Source organism: Cyprinodon tularosa, unplaced genomic scaffold (assembly GCF_016077235.1).
Source record: "Cyprinodon tularosa strain WSP-4 unplaced genomic scaffold, ASM1607723v1 ctg44, whole genome shotgun sequence".
NCBI classification, from domain to species: domain Eukaryota; kingdom Metazoa; phylum Chordata; class Actinopteri; order Cyprinodontiformes; family Cyprinodontidae; genus Cyprinodon; species Cyprinodon tularosa.
Window position 1 is genome coordinate 3,276,452 of NW_024039163.1, and position 8,572 is coordinate 3,285,023.

Genomic DNA, 8,572 nt, shown 5'->3' on the forward strand with positions numbered 1-8,572 from the left:
AAAAGCAATAATACTATGATTATGTATCTTTTGTAATGAGCTATGGTTCTTTAAGGTTGGAAAGCCTTCTGGTCACAACCCCAGTCTTTAGGTCCTGCAACAGATTCTGTGACAAATTCAAACTTAAACTATTGTAATATTAAAACTCCCTACAGTCAGAAAATAACAGTCTGGCAAAGCCATGGTTATAAATAACTTAACTATTCCCATCAATGGGCTATTGGTTTTTTGGTCCTATATGGAATTGACAGGTAAAATACAAAATATTATAAATATATTTCTGTTCTGAAAGAAAAAAGTCACACAACTTCTGTGTGAAAAAAACATGATTATATTTTCCTTTTAGCTAATTTGATTTGTGTTCAGCAAATATCGGAAATGCACTCTGTAGGCCAATGATGCAATAGCCTTATTAATTATACAGCATGTTTACTGGCTCAGATGGCTAAAGTTCAAGCAAACTGGAGGAAACACTATGATCAGAAAGAAAGAGAAAATCTAAAATGTTTCTCTTTCACAATCTACATCATAATATTCAGCAATGATCTGGTAATGCGTGATTTCCTCATTCCTCGCTGTCCTGTAGAAGTGTTTTTTTAAAGAGATGTTTCAGTCAAAGAAAATTAAACATTTACAGTTAACCAATCACAAAATGTCTGACAATTATTGCGTTTTGGCCGTTGGAAGAACACAACAGCCTTTTTCAATTTATTCAAGCTAACTGCATTTCCCATTAAACTATTATTTGTTTCTATTGTTATGTTAAATCAGATTTGCTCTGTGCTACTTTTGTGCTTTTACCAATTGCTGTTATTTTTATAAGAAAAATCTACCACAAAGTATTGTCAGTTGCTTGTTTTTCAAAAAGCATTTTTTTTTTCGCTTGAAGTTATTTCCTTAAGGTTTCTTTTAGTCTTTACTGTGCTCTGTCTCTGGGTTTTTATCAGAGTGACATTTTAGGCTTATTTATACAGACTTACTTTGCCTCTAATTGTTTCCCTTAGCTTTCCTCTTCTTTTCTTAACTATTTTGAGAATTGGCTCCTCCTGCTACAAGTTAAACACACATAATTGCTTTTCTTTTGTCTTGAACTGACATAAAAATACTCTTTTTTTGGAGGAAAACAGAAATATCATTAGCTCTCTAATAATAGATTTAGTTATATTTGTATAACAGTGTATTAAAAACAATTCCGCATCAAGTCAGTAACAGGTCAGCCTTGTAAAATTAGAACAAAGTTTCTGCTGTTTACTTAATTCTTGTAAAAACATAAGAAGAGCTTTGGAAAAAAAAAACCCTGATTGTTTTAGCACCACGAGCCAGAGTCTGAACTGTCACCTTCTCACTTAAGCATTAAATGAGAAAAACTACAGAAAAAAAAAGTAAATGCCAACATAGTTATAAGGGATTGTATAATGTATAAGGGATATATATATATATATATATATATATATATATATATATATATATATATATATATATATATATATATATATATATATATATATATATATATATATATATTTATTTTAGAGTACTTTGGTGTCCCTCTAAATGATTGGATTCAGATCAGTTCTGTTCAATTAAATTCAGTTCCATTCAAATATAATTTATTGATCCCAAAAGGAAAATTAAATGATTAATTGGGTTACTTCTGGAAGTTTTCTTCACCCTTTTGGATTTTCTCAATTTATGCATAATAGTTCTCATTGTTGTTCAGCATTATAAATGGCTTTGTAACCCCTTCAAAAGTGATCAAAGATTTTTTATTAGTTGTCCTTGACTTTTTTAAATCAGGGAATATGACGACAACTTGAGAGATGTCTAGCCTATTTGTTGTTAAAAAAAGGGCTACAATCAATTCATTAGAAATTAAGCATCATAACGTAGATCATTAAGGTAAATTAATCATTTTACAATGAGATCCATTATTTTTTTCCCACAAACTATAGGGGCGGCTTAATTTCGATGGCTTAGATTCAACCCCCAGTTCTGTTTATCTAGGCGACGTGTCGCCTTTGTTCAAGACACGCCAGCTGCATTGAGTACTAATGGTGGCCAGATGGAGCCTGTGTACTGCAGCCTCGCTGATGTCAGTGAGCCCCACGGCATCAGTGGCTACAGGGTAGCTTGCCACCATAATTGTGTGAATGAATCGGTGAATGACGAAATGTAGTGTCAAAAGCTTTGGATCTTTTGACTTGAAAAAGTGCTTTATAACTACAGGCAATTTACCATAAGTGACGCTATCTTCATCTGGTATTAAAATGTGTTTGATGCTTCAGAAGTTTCAAAGGAAGAAAAATGTATTTCTATACCTAAAGGGAACCTTATATAATTGATTATATAGATTCGGTATAGGTCTATATGCTATACAAAATATGTCCACTCCATTTTTTTCAACCACATTCAAACTCAGATGATGAGATTTCACCTCCTCACTTTCTGTCTATTTTGAGCTCCTTTTAGCATGAGCTGTTCGAGGATTCTGTCACTTTTATGCAAATAAGCCACATGTCTGCAGTCTTAAACTGTCCTGTTATGTCTTCTCAGCTGCCTAAAGAGAGCTATCTCTAAGTTTTATGTTCTTCTAAAGTGTTGGTTTGTGTTAAGAACCGTAAAGGAGGCATTTTGTTTGTTTTGGGATGAAATAATCTGATAGAAAAATAAGAAGCTAAAAGAGATAGCATCCTTTTGGGGTTTGGCATATAACTAACAGCAAGTTCTCTGTCTTTTCAGCTGTAGGTCAATGTAATTGATTTATATGTGCACATTTTAGGGTAAGCATTAAGTCCAATGTTAATTTGATATGATTCATTCTAAATTTAATTACAGCTTTAATGTAAGATGTGATATTAAAGTAATGTGTTATATTTTAGAAGGTGTTTAACTTTGGGCTTACTTGGTGAGGGGCAGTGGGCACCAAATTAATGTAATAATGGTGAAGTTTTTAAAAAAAGGCTTTTTTTCCCCAGTAATCATATATTTACTTATTACTAAAAATAGCTTACTGATTTATTTTATTCTTTTTTTTCCAGTTTCTAGAAGGAGCAGAGATCCAACAAGAAACAGTGAATTTTCCATAATAGGCCCTTTTTTAAAGGGTTTAAAGGGTTGTTGTCACTGATTCTGAATAGCATCTAAGACAGAGAAGTCCAACTGCAGTCAGTGTCCTGTTCAGATCAGCACACCTGAATTTCATTGATAGCTAATTAACAGGCTTTTGGTTTGATGCAACCATCTGATGCCATGTTTAAATTCAGCGGCCGCGTCCTCACAAGGCCAGAATCATCCGCCGATTATATCATAGCGCGGCACTGTGGCCCATTCGGATTGGAAGACTCCTTCGTATGTGGCCGACAAATGCAGCCTTTATTTTTCGCCAGGCTAGAAGGACAGGTATGTTGTATCCTACGTAGCCTTGGGTATCCCGTCATTAATTGTGAGCCCAAGCAAGCCGGCTGCTCCGTCCTCAGAGGAAAAAGCGAAATGGCGACAATCGGTTTTGAATATTAAGTGCAGTTTAATAATGCCTGCGCTGTGGAACAGTGGGTAGCACTGCTGCCTTGCAGCAAGAAGGTTGGAGGTTCGGTTGGAGGTTCTGTGCGTGGGTTCTCTCCAGGTACTCTGGCTTCCTCCCACAGTCCAAAAAATGTATGTTAGGTTTAATGGCTTCTTTAAAATCACCTTAGGTGTGAGTGTGGGCATGAATGGTTGTTTGTCCTGTTTGTGTCTGTGTTGCCCTGCAATGGATGGGCAACCTGTCCTGGGTTTACCCCGCCTCTCGCCCGTAGAAAGCTGGAGATAGGCACCAGCACCCCTCGCACGCCTACTTGGGATAAAGCGTGTCAGAAGATGGATGGAGTAATTCACAAGTATGTGAATAATTTTGTCTTAACTTAATGAAAATCTTTTTTTTTTGATGATTATTAAGTAGGATATGTCCCTGTTCAGCTGACATTTAAGCACAGAGTCTAATATCTGTGCCATGTGGGGACTATAAATCTGATATCTGCGATAACGGTGCGGATGCTGAAGCTCCTCAGAAATGTAATTAGCACACAGAAGAGTAATAAGAAGTGCTACCTCCATTCTTTGCCTGCTTTGTTCATCAACTGACAGCTGGACCTGTCCGAATTTATATCCAAACTTTTATGGCGCCCTTATTTTCAGAGACTCTGAAAGACACAGTCTAGGTAGGCTGGATCCTTTGAAGGATGCAGCCACCGAAATCAAACACAGCCTGATAAAGAAGGGTTGAAGTAGGAGAGAATGGACCTTTGATATCTAAAGTAAAAATTAAGAGCAATTTGATTTCTAAATCCATATGTATTTTCGTTCCATATATGTATTTATTTCCCCCAATAAATAAATGTAGTCAAAATAAAAGTATAGTATTTTTCACGTTTTCTCTAACTGAAAAATCGAGGCTTGAATTAATAGCATCATGTCAAGGTAAAACCTAAATAGCAAAAATGAATGTCAGAACACCTTGTCAAACACAGATGGTTGCTTAAGTACAGGTATTTTATTAATTGTCAAATTTGATATTCTGTTCATAAAAAAAAAAAAATCACCTCAAGTTAATCATTATAATGCGCCCATGAGCGTGCTGTACAGTGTAAAAGGAGTGTATCCCACAGTGGGCTTGTACGTTCAGGTAACTTTGTCTGCATTAGTGTTAGCTGAGAGAGATGTGATTTTCAAACCCTTCATCTTGATGCACACATGATTTGCATCAGTAATAACAAGCACATGGAGCTGTGACAGACCATATGCAGCTCTATTTCAGGCAGCCCCTCAGCCAAGTCAACACCCACCAGGTGCTCCGGGCTGCCCCCTTTGCTGTGGAACCAAGGGTAGGCAAGTGTGTGGCAGCATTTGTGTAGTGCCACTGAGAGCCAAGTATCGTCTCCTGGGAGGGAAAACTGATCAAAGTTAGGAGCTTGGTCAGAAGGAGGCGGTGCTGAGGCACGCCATGCCTGGTCACGACAGCGGTGTACAAATGGATGGAAGCAGTGTGTCCACAATGAAGACAGAAACCAGATCATTTCTCTACTCCCACAAACAACAGACTGCAGAATTGAAGAAGCCTGATAAAGTATGCTGGGTGGAAGCGGCAGCATATCTAGGAGAAGCAATCAATTGTGTAAATAATGCTCCATAGAGGGATCCAACCCAATTTTCAACAGCCATCTGAATGTTGTCATTGCTTATTGGGTTGAACTTTCCTTCACCTGCTGCATCCTTTGCCCTTGTTATAGATGAGTTATAGAATACAACAGTTTTTTTTTTTTTTATCACACTTCCTTCTCCACAGCATCTCCATTTAATATCTCTCTCTCTAAAATGAGGAGTTCAGGAATAGACTTATCAGTACTGTATAACTTTTTATACTGATGATCGTTTTAGAGCTACTGTAAAAACAGAAGCGCAAACCCTGTTAATACCTTTGATCCTGGACACAATGTAGTCTGAACAAAAACACGAACAATAAATATATAAATAAAAGCTTTACAGAGTAACTTTGATTTGCTGTGTAATCCGTCAGAGAATAATGCTCAGAGCCCTGCTGGGCTGGTGACCTTGATTTCCTCTCTCCGCTGATATCCCAGTGGAAATTAAAATAACAATAATGCTTTCCTCGGGGCAGGATCGCATGTAAAGTAAATCATTTCAGGATTTAATGCCACCCCTCCTATTTGTTCACACGGAGCATGCAGAGATTATGTTCAATAGGCACAAATGTAGTATTTAATGACAGTATGAGGAGGAGTGGTGGATAGCTAGTTTTAAACAATTCCAGCTTTGCCTGAGGAGGAGCGATAAATAAGATTTATCAGAGTAATTCACACCTTGCAACGACAGAAAGAGCTACTTGGTGCAGGCTGTGAAGGCATAAGTTTAAAGAAAAAGAAGAAAGCTCTAGTATCTGACCAGTCCATGTTGTACTTTCTAATCAGATATACCAGAAATGGTCTGTTTCTCTGAATCAAAAGGGTATTGTGGCAAAAAAATAAATAAAAAAATAAATAAATAATAATAATAATATTATATATATATATATATATATATATATATATATATATATATATATATATATATATATATTATTGAACAAGAAAACAAAACAAACGAGAACCAATAGACTAAACATATCAAAATATTCATCAATTTAAAAGACGAGTAAGAATAGATTTTTTTTTATTTTACATTTTAATCTATTTTGTTAATGTCTCTAAAACAATTTTCTTTCCTAGAAAGGCTGCAATATAAGATGTTTTGTGTTTTTCGCTACTAAACACAAAACACTTCTGTTTGTTTTGTTTTGTGTGTTTTTTTTTCTTCCAGGTAATAATCTAAGCAGTGAAAATTGGAATGTTTGAAATAATACCTGCTAAATAATAAGTAAAGAGAAGAGGTTTTCATCTTTTCTATTCTCTGAGACAGAACACGAACCTTAAATATCAAAACCAATCTGAAATTTTTATTTTGACCTTTTTTTTAACATAATCTTCTGCATGCTACCTGCATAAACCCCTAAACCCTACCATCTACAGGCAGCCAAATCTTGGGTTAAAAGGTACAAACATGGGCTCAGCTATAAATGCTGTCACAATTGGATTTTATGCTTGAATGATATAAACAATAAATATATCAAACCAACCTCTAAAAAAATAAGAACTTCAACTATAAACTTGATTTCTTTTGTAGTTATCGGTTTCTGTTGAAAACTTTAATTAGAAAAACACACTGGATAAAGAGAAAAGCACTAAAACAGTTTAAATCAAAGCAGTATTTTGCAGATGATAATAAACTTCATTGAAAAACGCCACAAATCACAGCTGGAAATTTTCTTATCCCCTAAAGGTGACGGAAAGTCCTCCATGTTTTGAATTTATAAAGTCTGTATCACCCAGAGTCTTAACTGGGGGAGATTCACCTGACTGGGAGGACTGGTGGAGGCTGCGGACAGAGACAGCGCGACGCTTTCTTCCAATAATCCCATTGTGTTCCCACCCACTCCGCCTCACTTCCCCTCCCTGCACATCGTAGTCGTGAATTTTACAAAAAACTAGCAAAAAATAAAAGAAAAAGTCCAAACAATTACCTCAGAAAGTCAGATAACAGCCATAAGAACCGAGCCGTCATGCTCCTCTTCTCCTCCTCCTCCTCCTTACTCCGAGCGGAGACTCCCCTGTCCGTTTCTTTCTCCTGTTCTCTAACTACCCAACTTTACATTAAATTCCTTCACTTTCTTCAGGAAATTGTTTTTTTTAAAAGCTACCCACACGTATCCATTATTTTCCAATAAGTCTCCAATGAAACTCCTTGCTTCTCATCCGCAAACAACTTAACAGCACCATGCTTGTATATTTCAATACAATTAATTTCAAACGTTGCGTTCAAAATTTCAAAAGGTTTTCATAAACCCAATAAATTATTTTTTTTATCGAGAGTGTTCGGCTGGTATCAATAATATGAAAGAACAATTACGGCTGAAATAACAAGAGTCAGTGCCGATACAATGTAGCGGTTCACTATTGGTTGAAGATGACAACAAACTGCCACAAACCTCCTTTCTCCAGGAAATACGTCACGTATGATAATCATGTACGCTTGGTTTGTATCACCATGCCAGTTCGCATGGGCGGCTATAAGTCCTTTGGCTATTAAAATCTCATAGTTGCTCAAATACAGCAGAGTAGATCACACATTATAAATGCTACAGAGCAGAACCGACACGCCAAGAGATTCTTCATATTGTGTGTGGCAGGTTCACTCTGCAGATTGCTGTAGGATCGATTGGAAGTACAGTTTGTGTTAATAAATCGGACTGACCTGTAAAGCCAAAATAATAATGCTATAATGCTATTATATTTATATTTTTACAGTCTGTAAACTTCAATTCGCGATTAACAAAATTAGTTGACGATTATTTGATTAATTATATTGATTAATCACAATTAATCTGATTGTTTCATATATATATATATATATATATATATATATATATATATATATATATATATATATATATATATATATATATATATATATATATATATATATATATATATATAAAATAACAATATAGATCAACCACCCCTTGAGACAACAAAGTTGTTAAAAAAAATATAAGCGAAAAAAATATAGAAACATTTTGCATTTAAGATGAAAAAGCTTTTTCATCTGTCAATATGCTCTATCCAAAACTCTTCAAGAGGAATATATATATATATATATATATATATATATATATATATATATATATATATATATATATATATATATATATATATATATATATATATATATATATATATATATATATATATATATATATATGGAGCTGGGGTTAATAAATAATCCGCAATTTCTGCTCTATCATTTTGTTAAGTAAAACGGACTAAAATAAACTATATTAATAACTCAATGTATTAAACTAATTTTAGGCCTAACGATATTCCAGGATTATTTAAACTAAATAAAAAATGTTTGACAAATGCAAAGAAAATATTAAATAACTTTGTGTTGGCGTTTTAGCTGTTCTGTGTCGATTTAGTTAGTT

The 8,572-nt window shown here is 34.8% G+C and overlaps 1 protein-coding gene across 1 annotated transcript in view; it reads right to left on the reverse strand.

Annotated features, from left to right (window-relative positions):
• Window positions 1-7,563, reverse strand: part of furinb (furin (paired basic amino acid cleaving enzyme) b) — a 168,986-nt gene extending 161,423 nt beyond the window's left edge. Inside the window, exon 1 of the mRNA XM_038300063.1 lies at window positions 7,112-7,563. The gene's annotated coding sequence lies outside the window, so the exon portion shown is untranslated. The remainder of the gene's footprint in view (window positions 1-7,111) is intronic.
• Between the last annotated feature and the right edge of the window lie 1,009 nt (window positions 7,564-8,572).